The sequence below is a fragment of the Carcharhinus amblyrhynchos genome, chromosome 22 (assembly GCF_965287045.1).
Source record: "Carcharhinus amblyrhynchos chromosome 22, sCarAmb.v2.hapA, whole genome shotgun sequence".
NCBI lineage: Eukaryota > Metazoa > Chordata > Chondrichthyes > Carcharhiniformes > Carcharhinidae > Carcharhinus > Carcharhinus amblyrhynchos.
Window position 1 is genome coordinate 6,921,080 of NC_137345.1, and position 20,512 is coordinate 6,941,591.

The window sequence follows — 20,512 nt, forward strand, 5'->3', positions numbered from 1 at the left end:
CTCACACTCTCTCATAATCCCCCCCCTCTCTCAAACTCCCCCTCTCTCATACTCCCCCATACTCCCCCTTTCTCACACTCTCCCATACTCCTCCTCTCTCACACTCCCCTCTCTGTCATGCTCCCCCACACTCCCCCTCTCTCACGCTCCCCCACACTCCCCCTCTCTCACGCTCCCCCACACTCCCCCTCTCTCTCTCACACTCCCCCACACACCCCTCTCTCTCTCACACTCTCCCATACTCCTCCTCTCTCACACTCCCCTCTCTGTCATGCTCCCCCACACTCCCCCTCTCTCACGCTCCCCCACACTCCCCCTCTCTCACTCTCCCCCACACTCCCCCTCTCTCACGCTCCCCCACACTCCCCCTCTCTCACGCTCCCCCACACTCCCCCTCTCTCACGCTCCCCCACACTCCCCCTCTCTCACGCTCCCTCACACTCCCCCTCTCGCACGCTCCCCCACACTCCCCCTCTCTCACGCTCCCCCACACTCCCCCTCTCTCTCACTCTCCCCCACACTCCCCCTCTCTCACACTCTCCCTCTCTCTCACACTCTCCCATACTCCCCCTCTCTCACACTCCCCTCTCTGTCATGCTCCCCCACACTTCCCCTCTCTCACTCTCCCCCACACTCCCCTCTCTCTCACTCTCCCCCACACTCCCCCTCTCTCACGCTCCCCCACACTCCCCCTCTCTCTCACTCTCCCCCACACTCCCCCTCTCTCACACTCTCCCTCTCTCTCACACTCCCCCATACTCCTCCTCTCTCACACTCCCCTCTCTGTCATGCTCCCCCACACTCCCCCTCTCTCACACTCTTCCCCACACTCCCCCTCTCTCACTCTCCCCCACACTCCCCCTCTCTCACTCTCCCCCACACTCCCCCCTCTCTCACGCTCCCCCACACTCCCCCTCTCTCACGCTCCCCCACACTCCCCCTCTCTCACTCTCCCCCACACTCCCCCTCTCTCACGCTCCCCCACACTCCCCCCTCTCTCACGCTCCCCCACACTCCCCCTCTCTCACGCTCCCCCACACTCCCCTCTCTCACGCTCCCCCACCCCTCTCTCTCACTCTCCCCCACACTCCCCCTCTCTCACACTCTCCCTCTCTCTCACACTCCCCCATACTCCTCCTCTCTCACACTCCCCTCTCTGTCATGCTCCCCCACACTCCCCCTCTCTCACTCTCCCCCACACTCCCCCTCTCTCACTCTCCCCACACTCCCCTCTCTCACGCTCCCCCACACTCCCCCTCTCTCACACTCTCCCTCTCTCTCACACTCCCCCCATACCCCCCATCTCTCTCACAAACTCCCTGACTCATAAGAACATAAGAAATAGGAGCAGGAGTAGGCCATCTGGCCCTTCGAGCCTGCCCCGCCATTCAATAAGATCATGGCTGATCTGTCGTGGCTCAGTTCCACATTCCCGCCCTCTCCCCATAACCCTTAATCCCCTCACTTATCAAAAACCCATCAACCGCGTCTTAAAAATATTTAGCGAGGCAGCCTCCACCACTTCAACGGGCAGAGAATTCCAGAGATTCACCACCCTTTGAGTGAAGAAGTTCCTCCTCAACTCCGTTCTAAACCACCCCCCCTTTATCTTGAGGCTGTGCCCTCTAGTCCTACTATCCTTTCTGAGCGGGAAGAGTCTCTCCACCTCTATCCTATCCATCCCATTCATCATCTTATACGTCTCAATGAGATCTCCCCTCATTCTTCTAAACTCTAACGAGTACAAGCCTAGTTTATTCAGCCCCTCACACCCCTCCTCTCTCACACTCCTCCCTTCTCTCTCACACCCCTCTCCCAGACACTCCTCTCACATTCCCTCTCTTTCACACTCTCTCATTTTCATACCCTCTCCTCTTTCTCTCATACACTGGCTGCGATTCTCCCATCCCACTGAACTATTTTTTGCACAGTGGGCCAGGACAATCTTGCGATGGGTGGTTCACAGGGTTCACACACGTGTTCCTGCCATGATAGCGTCTCCTGGTGCCAGATTACCAACACCATCAGCTCCACGCCAAAAATCGCTGGGAAATGATTTAAATATTTATTTGAATATAATGTAAATGAGGTTAGCAGGCCTGGGACTGAAGTCTCCAGGCCCGCTAGCATCTCCCCTGCCCCTGCCAGTGTGGTTCACTCCAGCAGGGATCACAGTACAATTCCTACAGTGTAGGAGGAGACCATTTGGCCCATCGAGTTGGCACCAACCCACTAAAGATCCCACCCAAAATCACTACTCTGCCCCCCTGCCCGAACACACACCCCCCCCAACCCCGCTCTATTTCTGTAACCGTGCCCATTTACAATGGCTAATCCACCCATACACATCGTTGGACTGTGGGAGGAAACTGGAGCACCCGGAGGAAACCCATGCAGACATGGGAAGAGTGTGCAGGCTCCACATAGGCAGTGACTCAAGACCAGAATTGAACCCAGCTCCCTGGTGCTGTGAGACAGCAGTGCTAACCACTGTGCCACCAGTTTCCCATTTCCAGGACCCTGGAGTGTAGGGGGGCAGAGGGCCTCCTAGAGGGTTGGGTGGTGGGGTGTGCCCCCTGGATATTGGCACCCTGGCATGTCATCCTGAGATTTTGGCATTGCCTAAGGGGAAAAGTGCCAATGCCCAGGGGTTACCTTGGTGCTGCCTATCAGACATGGGGGGGAGTTAACTCCCTGGGGGGATCTGGACTTGCAGGGGTGGAAGGTAAGTGGTGGGGCAGATGGGGCAGAGCAGGGGCTGGAGATTGGGGCAGGCTGCGGGGGTTGCGTTGTAGCTGAGCCCAGGAATGGCTGGGGAGGGCCAGCAATTGTGCTGGCATTGAGGGAGTCATGAGGCTGTCCGGTGGTTGAGCTGGCTAACGGGCAGGAGGCCATTAGCATGGGGCCACTGCACATGCGCCAATCCCAGTGCTGACAGATTGGCACATGCTCCGTGGCCCATTCGGCGCAATGGTGCCAGCCTCTCCAGTGGGGATAGGCCCCGCTACCTGCTTCATAATGACATTCATGCTGGTGGTCTCTGCACTGCGCAGAATGTGGGAGATTCTTCTCTGAGATCCCACCGAAAGCAATGTGAATTACTCCAGTTTTCTCACAAATTCAACACATTTTTTGGGAGAATTTTGGCCACTATCTCTCATATACATTCCCACACTCCCTCCCTCTCCCTCATGGCCCCTCTCTCTCTCATACACAAACTCGCTCATATGTGCACTCTCATAGTCGCACTCTCATGCTCCCTGTCTCTCTCACACTTCCCTCTCTCTCATACACAAACTCACTCATACGCTCCCTTTGCCGCACACTTCCCCCTTTTCCTCATACACTCCCCCCCTCTCATACTCCCCCTATCTCTCTATCCCATATGCAGGCTTTCATACACCCTGTCTCCCTCTGTCTCTCACACTCTGTCTCTCTCTCTCTCTCATTCTTTCTCTCGTTCTCACTTTCTTTCCCAGCTGATGTTAATCCTGGACAAGTCAGATTCCAAAGTGAAACAAGGCTTGGTAGATCTTAACTTTGTTTTTTTTTTAACTATAAATCATGGAGGTCAGATACTGAACACATTCACAAGAATCCGACAGTGTATTTTTAAAGAAAGAATAAAATGTTTATGAAACAATGAAAGCTGAACGATATTACACTGGATAAAAATGGTTGGAAAGGTTTCAATACAGAAAATGATCCAACTCAAACTATTTCTTTAATCCCATCAATACCCTTAACAGACACAAAACCCCAGTGAAGATTGACCACTGTCTCAACACTAAGGTTTCTTGTCTGGGGTAGATCAGTTTCAAATATTTTTCCTCCAGTATTTTCCTCCAAGCATTCACTGGATGTTTTCGTCATCTCTCGCCGAGATAACCAAAACCCGCAATCTGAACTCACTTTTGCTTCAACTTCAAAGCAAGCACTAACTCCGTTCCCCAGCAGGCTTGCGGGATTTGTTGTTGATGAGATTAGACCTTCTTCTTGCATTCTCTGGTTTACACACACTGACAGCCCTTCTCTGTTTCCCTGTCTCGCCCCGCATCTCTGAACTCCAGTCGCTAGGCAACAGGGCAATTTGTTTTGACTTTATGTTTTTTTTAATGTCACTAAAAGACTGACCTCTTGGTAACCCATCTCTTTGCTTGTTGCAACTCCTTATTGAAAATGCATGATTACAAATATTGCTCCAAACCTCCTAGCACCCAGATCACAAAAATGAGATGGAGAATCTGGTGAACCGGTGCGGCAACAATAATCTCTCCCTCAAAGTCAACAAAATGAAGGAGATTGTCATCGACTTCAGGAAGCGTAAAGGAGGACATGCCTCTGCCTCCATCAATGGGGATAAAGTAGAAAGGGTCGAGAGCTTCATGTTTTCAGGTGTCCAGATCACCAACAACTTATGTCCCCCATGCCGACACTATAGTTAAGAAAGCCTGCCAACGTCTCTACTTTGTCAGAAGACTAAGGAAATTTGGCATGTCCGCTACAACTCTCACAACTTTTACAGATACACCATAGGAAGCACTCTTTCTGGTTGTATCACAGTTCAGTATGGTTTCTGCTCTGCCCATGACTGCAAAGAACTACATGACTGTAGCCCAATCCATCACACAAACCAGCCTCCCCTCCATTGACTCTGTCTACACTTCCAGCTGCCTCGGAAAAGCAGCCAGCATAATTAAGGACCCCACGCACTCCGGAAATTCTCTCTTCCACCTTCTTCCTTCAGGAAAAAATATACAAAATTCTGAGATCATGTACCAACTGACTCAAGAACAGCTTCTTCCCTGCTGCTGTCAGATTTTTGAATGGACTTACCTCGCATTAAGTTGATCTCTCTCTACATCGTAGCTATGACTGTAACACTACATTCTGCACTCTCTCGTTTCCTTCTCTATGAAGGGTATGCTTTGTCGTGTAGCATGCAAGGAACAATACTTTTCACTATATGTTAATACAAGTGACAATAATAAATCAAATCAAAAACCTCCAAATGAACCCAAATGCAGGTTTCACCTGTCTTAACACACAAATACGAAATAAATTTAAAAGCCAACAATAATATCTCAGGATGAGAAATAGCACAGTGGCTCAGTTCTTTGCACTGTTGCCTCACAGTGCCAGGGATTCGGGTTCAATTCCAGCCTCAGGTGACTGTGTGGAGTTTGCACATTCTCCCTGTGTCTGTGGAGGTTTAGAGTTAAAGTTTATTTATTGATGTCATAAGTAAGGTTTACGTTAACACTGCAATGAAGTTACTGTGCAATTCCGCTAGTCACCACTGTCCAGTACCTGCTTGGGGGTCAATGCACCTGACCAGCACGTCTTCCAGAATGTGGGAGGATACAGGAGCACCCACAGGAAACCCACGCAGACGTTCGGGTGAATGTGCAAACTCCACACAGACAGTGACCTGAGCCGGGAATCGAACCCAGGTCGCTGATGCTGTGAGGCAACAGTGCTAACCACTGTGCCATCATATCGCCCCCCCCACCACCCGGGTTTCCTCCGGGTGTTCCGGTTTCCTCTCACTGTCCAAAGGTGTGATTGGCCAGGCTAAATTGCCCGCTAGTGTCTGCAGGATTAGGAAGGTCAATATGTGGGTCTATGTATTTACTTTCCTAATCCCCCTGACATATAAGGGCAATTTAGCACGGCCAATCCATCTAACCAGGATATCTTTAGATTGTGAGAGGAAACCCATGCAGACATAAGGAGAATGGGCAAACTCCACACAAATAGTGACCCAAAACTAGAATTGAACCCAGGTTCCTGGTGCTGTGAGGCAGCAGTGCTAACCATTGTGCCACCATGCTACTATCCAGGTATTACCACACTATAGGTACCACCATAGCACCCAGTATCGAATAGTGCTGTGGAAAGAAGTATGCAGATTATGAAGAGGTTTTTGCAGAAGTATTTGCTAGGTAAGAAAGTGGGCTATAATTCCCATGTTTCTCTTTGATATAAGTTAGTCAGCGCCACAGTGACACAGTGGTTAGCGCTGCTGCCTCACAGCGCCAGGGACCCAGGTTTGATTCCCAGCTTGGGTCACTGTCTTTGTGGAATCTACACGTTCTCCCCATGTCTGCGTGGGTTTCCTTTGGGTACTCCAGTTTCCTCCCACAGTCCTTAGAAAGCATTCTTTCTGGTTGTGTCACAGCTTGGTATGGCTCCCGCTCTGCCCAAGGCCGCAAGAAACCACAAAAGGTCGTGAATGTAGCCCTATCCATTATGCAAAGCAGCCTCCCATTCATTGACTCTGTCTACACTTCCCGTTTCCTCGGCAAAGCAGCCAACATAATTAAGAACCCTACACACTCTGGACATTCTCTCTTCCACCTTCTTCCATCGGGAAAAAGATATAAACGGATGAGATCATGTACCAACCAACTCAAGAACAGCTTCTTCCCTGCTGCTGTCAGACTTTTGAATGGACTTACCTTGCATTAAGTTTATCTTTCTCTACACCCTAGCTATGACTGTAGCACTACATTCTGCACTCTTTCCTTCTCTATGAATGGCATGCTCTGTAAGTATGGTGTGCAAGAAACAATACTTTTCAATACACGTGACAACAATAAATCAAATCAAATCCAAAACACGTGCTGGTTAGGTGCATTGGCTGTATTAAATTCTTCCTAAGTGTACCCGAACAGGCACTGGAGTGTGGCAGCTGGGGGGATTTTCACAGTAACTTCATTGCAGTGTTAATGTAAGCCTTCTTGTGACACTGATAAATAAATAAATAAAGTAGACAACTTTCTCTTCTCTTACAGAATAACCCATTGTCTACAATAGATTGCTCTCCTGAAGGGTTAGTATCCAAACTCATTCCTCATGCAAGGTTTGGCTAGCTTAAGGCTGACATCAATAGAAATGTAAGAGAAAAGGAAGGCAAAGTGGACTTGAGTCACGATGGCTGAGGCATGAAACTTAGAGAGTTATTGCTGGTCAGAAGGTTGAAGTCGAAAATCACAGTGGTGACAAGGAGATAAGTGTTTGAAGCTGTTATAGAGAGATCAGGCGTATTCAGAGATCGAGTCATGATCGGAGAATAACTCTGTTGGTACAACACAGGTAATTTGTTTGAAAGACGAGCAAAGTGAGTTTGGGGGCTGGGTGGGTGGAGTGATCTTACCAAAAAAAAGTCTAAATGCCGAATGAGCGTGATAACATGAGAGAATCGCACCCATTTTGTCAGTGAGTTTTCAGGAAAAATCATATGGCACTTAGTGCAAAAAAGAGGCAAAGTGTGATTCATGCCAATAGAGGAAGTGGCTGGAGTATATTCGAGCCGGAAAGCCGGCTTCTCACACCAGATTGCACCATCACGCATGTGTAGTTGCACAGAATAGAGAGATCTGTCTGTCCCCCCAACAACTCTGGAAAGCACCCCAATACCCTCCCCCACATCACCTCAACCCCAACCGATTGCTGCCGCATAGCTGCCCCAGGTACGAGGTTGATTGCGCCGCCAGATCAAGGCCAGTAAAATTACAAGAGGTTTGACACAATCAGAGATGTTGAGAGACAGAGTCAAGCTAACGGAAATGGGTAAAGATACCCAGACAGAAATAGACAGAAGCCAAGTTAATCAATTGAAAGTCTGTAACAAGGAAGGAGAAATATGCTGCTTGTTTCATTATTTTTTGTCAATTTATGATAGTTTCATTGGACACATACAGTTAAAAAAAACACATGTAAATTGTTCTGGCCATATCGGGCTTATCTGTTTTGTTGTGATTACAGTAAAAACAAAATGTAACTGGTTAAATTTTCATGCATTTTTAATGTTAGTTTAGTCATATTGTATTCTGGGAAATTGTGTACAACAACCATTTTACATTTTAATGTAAATATAAGTTGCTTTTGATCTGACTTTGATTTGATTTATTATTGTCACGTTGATATACAGTGAGAACTACTGTTTCTTGTGCGCTATACAGACAAAGCATATCGTTGATAGAGAAGGAAACGAGAGAATGCAGGATGTAGTGTTACAGTCATAGCTAGTGTGTAGAGAAAGATCAAATAATTGCAAGGTGGGTCCATTCAAAAGTCTGACGGCAGCAGGGAAGAAACTGTTCTTGAATTGGTTGGTACCTGACCTCAGACTTTTGTCTCTTTTTCCCGACAGAAGAAGGTGGAAGAGAGAATGCCTGGGGTGCGTGGAGTCCTTAATTATATTGGCTGCTTTGCAGAGGCAGCAGGAAGTGTAGACAGAGTCAATGGATGAGAGGTTGGTTTGCGTGATGGATTGGGCTACATTCATAACTTCTTGTAGTTCCTTGTGGTCTTGGGCAGAGCAGGAACCATAACAAGTTTTGATACAACCAGAAAGAATGTTTTCAATGGTGCCTCTGTGGAAGTTGGCGAGAGTTGTAGCTGACGTGCCAAATTTCCTTAGTTTTTCTTAAGTGGCTGAGTAAACACTAATTGAAGAATTGTCCTCCTGCTCTTCGAGGAAGGTGTAAAGACAATTAATTCAAAAATGGCTGCTTACAGTGGACCATATTTTTCTAAAATTATTTCATGGGATTTGAGTTCCACTTCCCTCACTGCCAACACCCTTATTGTTACCATCAATCAGCAACCCAACTGGACTGCTGCATAAACACAAGAGCAGGTCGGAGGCTAGGAATACTGCAACGAGTGACTCACCTCCTGACTCCCCAAAACCTAATCACCATCTACAAAGCACAAGTCAGGAGTGTGATAGAATACTCTCCACTTGCCTGGATGGGTGCAGTTCCAACAACACTCAAGAAGCTTGACACCATCCAGGATAAAGTAGCTCGCTTGATTGGCAACACATCCACAAACATCCGCTCCCTCCACCACCAACGCTCAGAAGCAGCAGTGTGTACCATCTACAAGGTGCACTGCAACAACTCACTAAAGATCCTTAGACAGCACCTTCCAAACTCACGACAACTTCCATCTAGAAAGGCCCTGGCAGACCCCAAACAGGGCATCAGTGAGCGGGTGAGTCCACTTGATAGCGCTTTTGACAACAACTTCCACCACTTTACTGATGATCGAGAATAGACTGATGGAGTGGTAGTTGCTGGATCGGATTTGCCCTGTTTCTTGTGGACAGGACGTACCTGGGCAATTTTCCATAATGCCGGGTAGTTGCCAGTATTGTATTGGCTAGGGATGTGGCTAAGGGCCTTCAGCACATTGTCAAAATATTGTCAGCGCCTATTGTCTTTGCAGAATTCAGTGCCTCCGGCTGTTTGGTGATATCACGTAGAGTGAATCGAATTGATTGAAGACTGACATATGTGACATACCGAGCTCCTCAGGAGGAGGCTGAGGTGGGTCATCCACTTGGCATGTCTGGCTGAAGATTGTTGCAAGTGCAATTTGTCACATTCCCGCTGATGTGTTGGGCTGATGGGGATATTTGCAAAGCTTCCTCCTCCTCTTGTGAGTTATTTAATTATCCAACACCATTCAGGATTGGATGTGGCAGGACTGCAGAGCTTAAATCTGAATGGTTGGTCATGGGACTAGTTCGCTCTGCCTATTGCGTGCTGTTTTCACTGTTTGGCATGTAAGTAGTCCTGTGGCTTCACCAGGTGGACATCTCATTTTCAGATATGCCTGATACTGCTCCTGACACGTCCTCTTGCACTCTTCATTGAAGCAGGTTTGATATCCAGTTTGAAGGTGATGGTAGGGTGGGGAATATGCTGGGCCTTGAGGTTACAGATTGTGGGTAAATATAACGGTGCTGTTGCTGATGGCCCAACGTATTAACACCAATGGAGGGTACCCTCAGTGTGAAGATTGGAACTGGATTACATTTGGAATATTGTGTGCAGTTCTGGTCACCTCACTATAAGAAGGATGTGGAAGCATTGGAGACAGTGCAGAGGAGATTTACCAGGATGCTGCCTGGTTTGGAGGGTAGGTCTGATGAGGAAAGGTTGAGGGAGCTGGGGCTTTTCTCTTTAGAGCGGAGGAGGATGAGAGGCGGCTTAATGGAGGTTTCTCAGATGTTGAGGTGGATAGATAGAGTAGACGTGTAGAGACTATTTCCTCGGGTGGATGCAGCTGTTACTAGGGGGCATAACTATAAGGTTCATGGTGGGACATATAGGAGGGATGTCCGAGGTAGATTCTTTACTCAGAGAGTGGTTGGGGTGTGGAATGCACTGCCTGCTGTGATAGTGGAGTCGGACACTTTAGGAACTTTCAAGCAGTTATTGGATAGGTACATGGAGCACACCAGAATGATAGGGAGTGGGATAGCTTGATCTTGGGTTCGGACATAGCACATTGATGGTCAAAGGACCTGTACTGTGCTGCACTGTTCTTTGTTCTATGGGACTTTGTCTTCACAAAGAACTCTTGTGGTGTCCAATGTGAGGTTTCTCTTGATTGTTGAGGCCAGCTTTTAATTCCAGATGTATTTTTCGCAGCGGCCATGGTGGGATTTGAACCCGTGTCTCCAGAGCATTAGCCGCTGGGTCTCTGGGTTACTAATCCAGTGACAACACCATTACCCCACCACCTCCTCTTGTGTTTCTCTTACTGAGTGCAGTGTACAACAGCGGAAGAACACCTTTGTGTCTGGGTCGGGGGTCGGGGGAAGGACAAAGGGAATTGGAGGTCATGAGTAAAGCCTCCAGGGTTATATCCAATCAAAGTTGAGCATCAGATTCAAAGTCACTCATTTTTGGTTTTGCTTTCTATGGAGTTGGAAATGTCCCATGTGTGACTTACATGTAAAACATCACAAATGTTGAATATTTTATAAATATCTGTTTAAATTTAGAATTGCCTCTCAAAATTTTGACGTGGGGTTACTGTTGGGGCAGGAGTGTTGATGCCCCAAAGCTAACAAATAAAACTAGCATGTAAATTGCCATTTTGCATATCCACGCTAAATTGTGGCAGATTCTGTAGAGAGCAAAATCCAGCTTAACTCCTTCAGTTCCTCACTCACTTAAAGAGCTGGTCAGCATTCCTACTATAACCTCGTCCCTGAAGAATGGTCTTACTTTGAGGCTTCCTGAAACTCATGGATATGTGAGTCAGGCTCAACATGTCCAGGAGAGGAGATGACCTATGTCAGGTTCCTATTTGTCGACGACAGCTCAGCCTTCAACACCATTATTCCAACAAAACTCATCTTCAAACTAAGTGGCCTGGGGATCAGCTTCTCCCTCTGCGACTGGATCCTGAACTTCCGAATCTACAATCAGTAAAGATAGGTAACAGCACTTCCTCCATGACCATCCTCAACACTGGTGCCCCACAAGGCTGTGTCCTCAGCCTCTTTCTATACTCCTGCTGCCTCACAATGCCAGGAACCTGGGTTGGATTCCTGGTTTGGGTCACTTGTCCGTGTGGAGTTTGCAATGTCCTCCCCGTTTCTGCGTGGGTTTTCTCCGGGTGCTCCGGTTTCCTCCCACAGTCTGAAAGTGCTGGTTAGGTGCGTTTGTCATGCTAAATCTTCCCTCAGTGCACCCGAACAGGCAGCAGAGAGGCTGGCAGCATAGTGCTGAGCAGGTTGCTGTGTGTGTGCCAAGCTGTCATTATGGAGATCGGTGCATCAGCACTCCACCCCTTCCCTCCCCTCCCGCCATTTCCCAATCACTGGCCTTTCCTGGAACATCCAGATCGCTGGCCTACCGGACAATAAATGACGCCCACTTTCCATGAATGAATATAAAAGAAATGAGTAGGAAGCCACCAGTTCCATTCAACCTTTAAGCCTGTTCTATCACTCAGAAAGATCTCTAACTCCAATCCCACATTCCCATACTATCACCATAATCCAAAGATAAAAGCAAAATACTGCGGATGCTGGAATCTGAACAGAAAATGATGGAAAATCTCAGCAAATCTGACAGCATCTGTGGAGAGAGAATAGAGCCAATGTTTCAAATTTGGATGGCCACCAATTATAGATCACCTGAATCCATTTATTTATTTCCTTAGTGAAATCTATCCATCTCAGCCTGGAATATACGAAATGGCCCCTTCTTGACTTACATTCTTCCATGGCCTTTCTAAATCATGATGTAGAGATGCCAGTGTTGGACTGGGGTGGGCAGAGTAAGAAGTCTCACAACACCAGGTTAAAGTCCAACAGGTTTATCTGGAATCACAAACTTTCAGAGCGCTGCTCCTTCATCAGGGGTCAGGTGACTCACCCCATGAAGGAGTAGTGCTCCAAAAGCTCGTGATTCCAAGTAATCCTGTTGGACTTAAACCTAGTGTTGTGAGTCTTCTAACTCCTCCTAAAAAAAAAGATCGTTTCTCAGAAGGAAGTGAATTGATTGGCCTCCCATCAAATTTGGATGGTTCAGGGAAGTAGCCAACTGCAGTTGCGAGCCTCTACTCTTGTTCCTATATTTGGAGAAAAATAATTGTGACCTTAAATCCAGAAAGGTCATTGAAAAGAAGCCTAGCCTTTAAAAGCTGCTATTCAGGTCAGATTATTAATGGACAGCAGGGTCAGTAACTGACTGATAAAAGCATACCAATGCCCATGAATTGAGTTTGTTGAATTTCTGTTGGAACTATCTTGAGTAGATTAAGCTGCTGATTAGCATCCAAGTGTTGCATAATAATCATTCCGAGTGCTTGATTGTACTTGGTGACTGATTTCAAAGGTCCAGATGTCTCTTAGTAATAAGAGGTATTTTTTACCCACTGCTGCGCTCGAACCCTCTGAGAACTCTGCACTCTCTTGCACATCTTTGTCCCATAGAAACATAGAAATTAGAAGCAGGAGTAGGCCACTCGGCCTTTCGAACTTGCTGCTCCATTCATCTTGATCATGGCTGATCATCAAATTCAATATCGTGATCCACCCTTCCTCCCGTATCCCTTGATCACCTCAGCCCGAAGAGCTTTATCTAATTTCTTCTTGAAATCATACGTTTTGGCCGCAGCTACATTCTGTGGCAGTGAATTCCACACATTCACCACCCTCTGGGTGAAAAAGTTTCTCCTCACCTCAGTTCCAAAAGGTTTACCCCTAATCCTCAAACTATGACCCCTCGCTCTGGACTCCCACCACTGATGGTTATGCCTTGAGCTATGTAAGCCCTTTGTGCTGGAACTCCCTTCCTATACATCTCCGCCCCACTGACACCACTCCTTAGAGCGTAAGCTCACCGGGTTTTTGGTTGTTTGTCCTGATATCTCCTCGGATGAAATTTTGTTTCTACATTTTCATTGATTTGTGCTCCCATGAAATGCCTTGGGACATTTTGTACCATATTAAAGAGGCTTTCTAAAAGTAAATTGTTGTCATTGTTACAGCTTGGTTCCACAGTGTACAATAGGTCAATCAAATAAATCACGCTTAAAAACCATCAAGAAAAGATGCTCCACAATGCGAACATAATAAATCAGTCGCATCTATCAAACTGACCTGTAAGTGACTTGCTCGATAACATTATCCCTGGCACACCTTACTTATAAGGACATGACTCCTTCAGATTTGATTAAAGATCACTTAGATATTTTGTAGAGTTATTGCTATAGACACAGATTTCTGTTTTGCAATCTCCCTGCCCCCCCTACCCTGACATGTTTGAGGTCTACGGGAAGAAGACATTAGCTGCTTCTCCTGTACACAGTGGATCGGGATTAGGTTTAAGCTTGATTGATGGACTTGCTTCAAATGCACGATGCGCGCTTCTGTCTGAATCGGAAAATCAGGAGCGGAGAGGGAAAGGGAAATTAAAGTCTAGACATGATGGGCGAAGGATGAGTGGGCAGTGGCGGGGTGGGAGGGGGGGAGGTGGGTGAGATAGATGGAATTGCGAAGAAACTGAGGGGTTGATAAAAGAGGAGTGAGTGAGTGATGGCTGGAATGACATCCTTTATCATTCTCCCCGCGCTAAAGTTCTTTCAGCAAAGGGATTGCTGCCACTGCACACAACACAACGCCACAATGTATAATCATGTGGTATACAAAATACAATAGAAAGACAGCTGTTACTATCTCATTGTGCTCCATTAATTCAGCCCTGAATCCCTGAAGTTGCTCTAAGTAGAGTTCCCAATTCAAATAGTGTACAATAGAAAGCAAAGTTTACAAAGCAACACGATATATTTACAGCACAGAAACAAGCCATTTGGTCACCTCTCGACCTAGCTTTCGGTCACCTGTTCTAATACATCCCACCAGACCTTGGTGTCAATTTCTGTTTGAAAACCTTGCCTTAAAGTGCCTTCCGATATTTTACTACATTGCAGACACTGGGCGGGATTTTATGACCTCGCTTGTCCTGAAATGACCTCGCTTGTTCTCGTCATAAAATCCCACCTGAGGTCAACAGGCCTTTCCAAGGGTGGCTTTGCCCGCTCTGATTCCTGTTGCGGACAGGGTGGTAAATTTCCGGCAACTATATAATAACAAGTTGGTTTGTGTTGTTTTCCTAACTATAATTTTCCTGCAAATCATTATCTGTTCTCATTGTCCCTCCTTGATCTCCGCACAGGCAATTGTCCCTGTTAAGTGTGAGAGTTCTCTCCAACAAGAGAGAATCCAACCATCTCCCCTTGACATCCAATGGGATTACCATCACTAAATTCCCCACCCCTGGGGGTTACCATTGACCAGAAACTGAACAGGACTAACCATATAAATACTATAGTTACAAGAGTGGGTTAGAGGCTGGGAATCCTGCGTTGAATACTTATTGCAATTCAGAAGAACAAGAGGAGATCTTATAGAAACATATAAGATTCCAGGGACATGGGTTCGATTCCAGGCTTGGGTTTCCTCCAGTGCTCTGGTTTCCTCCCACAGACCAAAAGATGTGCAGGTTAGATGCATTGGCTCTGTTAAATTCATCCTCAGTGTACCCGAACAGGTGCCAGAGTGTGGCAACTAGGGGATTTTCACAGTAACATCACTGCAGTGTTGGTGTTAATGTAAGCCTACTTGTGACACTAATAAATAAACTTTAAAAATGTTTCGATTGTGAAGGGAATAGAAAAGATAGAAGCAGGGAAGTTGTTTCCACTGGCGGGTGAAACTAGAACTAGGGGGGAATGGCCTCAAAATAAGGGGCAGCAGATTGAGGACTGAGTTGAGGAGGAACTCCTTCACCCAAAGGGTTGTGAATCTGTGGAATTCCCTGCCCTGTGAAGCAGTTGAGGTTACCTCTTTGAATGTTTTTAAGGCAAGGATAGATAAATTTTTGAACAATAAAGGAATTAAGGATTATGGTGAGCAGGCAGGTAAGTGGAACTGAGTCCCCAAAAAGATCAGCCGTGATCTTATTGAATGGCGGAGCAGGCTCGAGGGGCCAGATGGCCGACTCCTGCTCCTTATGTACAACTCACTTCTTGATTCTGCTCCCTGCCCCCAAGCCTGTCCACAAGGCACATGTTTAAAGTTTAAGTTTATTTATTAGTGTCACAAGTAGGCTTACATTAACACTGCAATGAAAATCCCCTCGTCACCACACTGCGGCACCTGTTCGGGTTAATGAACCTGACCAGCACGTGTTTCAAACTGTGGGAGGAAACCGGAGCACCTGGAAGAAACCCACGCAGACACGGGGACAACGTGCAGACTCCACACAGACAGTGACCCAAGCCAGGAATTGAACCTGAGTCCCTGGCATTGTAAGGCAGCAGTGCTCACAACTGTGCCACCGTGCCCTCTGAGTATCAGCAGTGTGATGGAATACTCCCCTCATGCCTGGGTGAGTACAACTCCAACAACACTCAAGAAGCTTGATGCCATCTAAGATATGATGGGCACCCCATTCATAATATTAAATATTCATTCCCTCCACTGCTGATGCACTGTGGCAGCAGTGTATACCACCTACAAGATGCACTGCAGCAAATCTCCTTTCAAACCCGTGATCACTACCACCCAGAAGGATACGGGCAGCAGAAGCTTGGGAACACCAACACCTGCAAGCTCCCTTCCAAAGTCATTCACCATCCTGACTTGGAAATATATCAGCTGTTCCTTCACTCTCGCTGGATTAAATCCTGAACTCCCTACCTAACAGCCCCAATCCTACATCACATGGACAGCAGCAGGTGAAAAGGCAACTCACCTTCGCAAAGGCAATTAAGGATGGGCAGCAAATGTTGATCTAGACCATGATACGGTGGTAAATTGGTTGGCACGGTTGTCTTACAGCGCTATGGTTGCAGGTTCGATTTCCAGGCTTGGGTCGCTGTCTGCGTGGAGTTGCACATTCTCCTTGTGTCTGCATGGGTTTCCTCTGGATGCTCCAGTTTCCTCCCACACTCCAAAAGACGTGCTGGTGAGAGTGCATTGGCCATGCTAAATTCCCCCTCAGTGTACCCGAACAGGTATCAGAGTGTGGAGATTTCATTGCAGTGTCAATGTAAGCCTACTTGTGACTAATAAATAAACTTTAAACTGATGCCCACGTCTCAAGAACAGATAAAGAAAGTAGGTGTGAGAACAATAATGCTCCTGAAATTCTCTCAGAGCAGCTTGATTGGTGACAAAGTATGTTCCAGCAATTTGGGAGAAGTGTAGACTTTTTGTGGTTGTGCTAATCACACATTTAATTGCAGTATTAAACAAGGTTTGTTTTGGCCTCTGTCCAAGCATCTCAGCCTTAGTGAGCGCTAACAAGATTGAAACACCCGACTAAGTCAACAAGTCTCACCCTACTCACAGGGATTGGTAGTCTGATAGATCACTGGGCAGCGCGGTGGCACAGCGATTAGCACGGCTGCCTTTCAGCACCAGGGATCCGAGTTCGATTCCCAGCTTGGGTCATTGTCTGTGCAGAGTTTGCACATTTTCCCCGTGTCTGAGTGGGTTTCCTCTGGGTGCTCTGGTTTTCTCCCACACTCCAAAGATGTGCGGGTTGTGTTGATTGGCCATGCTAAATTAGTGTCATGGATTTGGTAGGGTGAATGTGAGGTTGCCTGGGTGGGTTGGTGCAGACACAATGGGCCAAATGGCCTTCTGCACTGTAGGGATTCTACAGATCTCCTGAACTTGGATATGAATCCAAATAAAGTGCTGATGAGGGCTTCATCTTGCAATAGGGACAGTGGACAGTGTAGCAGTTTGGGAGACTTCCCCTTAAACGTCTGCACCCAGCTTCAGATCGACAAAGGGGTGACAATTGTTGATGAACGAAGAGTTGACACCAAACTACAACCGGAGATATTGAAACTGGTGATCAAAGACACAATCAGGGAAGTAACTTTTAAGAACCATCTTTAAGGAAGAGAGAGATGCAGAGAGGTTTGAGAAGTGAATTCCAGATATTAAGGCCTCGGGAGCTGAAGGTACGGCTGCCAATGATGGAGTGAATAAAATATGGGATGTGTCAGAGGCTGGGATTAGAGCGTAGATATCCCAGAGGGCCAACCTCATGATTACACCCTGTTTTTTACACTGGCATCATTCATACTGGGAGAACATCTATAGTCTCCACGTTAGGTTTTGATTTGATTTTGATTTATTATTATCACATGTATTAGTTAGCATAAAGTGAAAAGTATTGTTTCTTGTGTGCAATACAGACAAAGCATACTGTACATAGGGAAGGAAAGGAGAAAGTGTCGAATGTAATGTTACAGTTATGGCTAGGGTGTCATTGTTGGAAAGTTTAAAAGAGTTAGAATAAAGTCATGGAAACATTGAATGTGCGTAAAAGATAAAGTTAGAATGTATGCTGGGCATAGCTTGCAAGAAGTTGTGTTCTTTAAGGAATGTGTTTAGGTATTCTCAATCTGATTTGATTTGATTTATTATTGTCACATGCATTAACATACAGTGAAAAATATTGTTTCCTGTGCACTATACAGACAAAGCATACCGTTCATCGAGAAGGAAAGGAGATGGTACAGAATATAGAGTTACAGTCATAGCTAGGGTGTAGAGAAAGATCAACTTAATGCAAGGTAAGTCTATGCAAAAGTCTGACAGCAGCAGGGAAGAAGCTGTTCTTGAGTCGGTTGGTACATGACCTCAGACCAATGGGCACCAAATATTTGGAATTAATTTGCACCAAATTGATAATTATTACCGAAAACCTCATAGATGAAGGAAAATAACACAGGCACAACAATGATCCCTTATCTGAGATTTATTTGGATTCACATTTATTGAGGCAGTGCAGGGGAATGAGATGGAGAATCTGGTGAACTGGTGCGGCAACAATAATCTCTCCCTTAATGTCAACAAAATGAAGGAAATTGTTATTGACTTCAGGAAGCATAAAGGAGAACATGCCTCTGTTTACATCAATGGGGATGAAGTAGAAAGGGTGGCGAGCTTCAAGTTGTTAGGTGTCCAGATCATCAACAACTTGCCCTGGTCCCCACCATGCCGACACGATAGTTAAGAAAGCCAAACAACACCTCTACTTTCTCAGAAGACTGAGGAAATTTGGCATGTCAGCCTAGAATCTCACCAACTTTTACAGATGCACCGTAGATGTATCATATAGCTTGGTATGGCTCTTGCTCTGCCCAAGACCGCAAGAAACTTCAAAAAGTCGTGAATGTAGCCCAATCCATCACGCAAACTAGCTTCCCATCCATTGACTCTGTCTAAATTTCCCACTGCCTCGGCAAAGCAGCCAACATAATTAAGCACCCCACACAGCCCAGACATTCTCTCTTCCACCTTCTTCCTTCAGGAAAAAGGTACAAAAGTCTGAGGTCACATACCAACCAACTCAAGAACAGCTTCTTCCCTACTGCTGTCAGACTTTTGAATGGACTTACCTTGCATTAAGTTGACCTTTCTTTACAACCCTAGCTATGACTGTAACACGACACTCTTTCCTTTCCTTCTCTATGAATGGTATGATTTGTCTGTGTAGTGCTCAAGAAACAATACATTTCACAGTATGTTAATACATGTGACAATAATAAATCAAATCAAATTAAGGAGTTACATTTTTCACCTCAACAAGTATACCCAGGATATCTGGTGTGTTTGACGATGCATCCTGTGTCTCAATGGTAAGAGGCCTTTCTTTGTAATTTATTATTTGATTGCGCCCTGGCCTGAGAGGATTATTCAATGAGGAAAAGCTGGACAGGTTGGGTCTGTGTCCATTAGAGATTAGAGGAATGAGAGGCCATCTTCTGAAAATATATAAGATCCTGAGGGATCTTGAGAAGATGGGCTGGAGAGACTAGAACTAGGGGGACAGTAATTAAAAATAAAGGGTCTCCCATTTCAGATGAAGATGAGGAGAAACACTTTTTTCTCAGAGGGTTGTGAGTCTTTGGAACTCGCCTCCCCAGACAGTGATGGCGGAGGCTGGATCGTCAAATATTTATAAGGCTGCCTAGATTCTTAATTCTTAATTCTAGATTCTTAACAAAGGAATCAAAGAGTATGGGGATAAGCAGAAGAGTGGAGTTGAGGCCACAATCAGATCAGCCATGAACCTATCAAATGGTGGAATAGGCTTGAAGGGCTGAATGGCCTTCTCCTGCTCCAGTTTGCACATTTATATCTAAGAGATTCTCAGAGGGTTGTGAGTCTGTGGCACGCTCTTCTCCAGAGGTAGGGTCATTGAATATAATTAAGGCTGAACTAGATAGACTCTTGACTGAAAAGGGAATCAAGGTCGTCAGGAACGTGGAGCTGAGGCCACATTTAGATCAGCCTTGATCTTATTGAATGGCGGAGCAGGGTTGAGGGGCGGAGCAGGGTTGAGGGGCTGAATGGTCTGCTCCTGCACTTGATCCCGATGTTTGTATGTTAGTCTGGATGTCACAAGCAGGGCTGGCATCTATTGCCCAGTCTAGTTGTCTTTGGAGAAGGTAGGCGGGGGCATCTCTTCTTGAGCCACTGTGGTCCCTGTGGTGAAAGTGTTCAGTCAGTGGATGTTATTGGGGAGGGACTTGTCCCTCACCGCCTTGTGCATCAATTTAAATGAGCATCAGTAAGTGATGTAAGATAAAAAAGTACCAGGGTACCATTGGCCGGCATGGTGGTACAATAGTTAGCCCTGCTGCCTTACAGTTAGAAGTCTCACAACATCAGGTTAAAGTCCAACTGGTTTATTTGGTAGCAAGGTTTATTTTGTTACCAAATAAACCAGTTGGACTTTAACTTAGTGCTGTGAGACTTCTTACTGTGTTTACCCCAGTCCAACACCAGCGCCAGGGGCCCAGGTTTGATTACCGGCTTGGGTCACTGTCTGGGTGGAGTTTGCACATTCTCATCGTGGCTGCGTGGGTTTCCTCTGGGTGCTCCGGCTTCCTCCCACAGTCTAAAGATGTGCAGGTTAGGTGGATTGGCCATGGTAAATTGCCCCTTATTGTGCAAGGATGTGCAGGTTAGGTGGATTGGCAATGGTAAATTGCCCTTTAGTGTGCAAAGATCTGTAGGTTAGGTGGATTAGCCATGCTAAATTCACAGTGTTGCAGGGATGGGAGGTGCGATATGCTCTTTCGGAGGGTCGGTGTAAGCTTGAATTCAAACACTTTCTCTATTGTCGGGATTCTATGGTTCTATGGTTAATTCTGTGGTCTG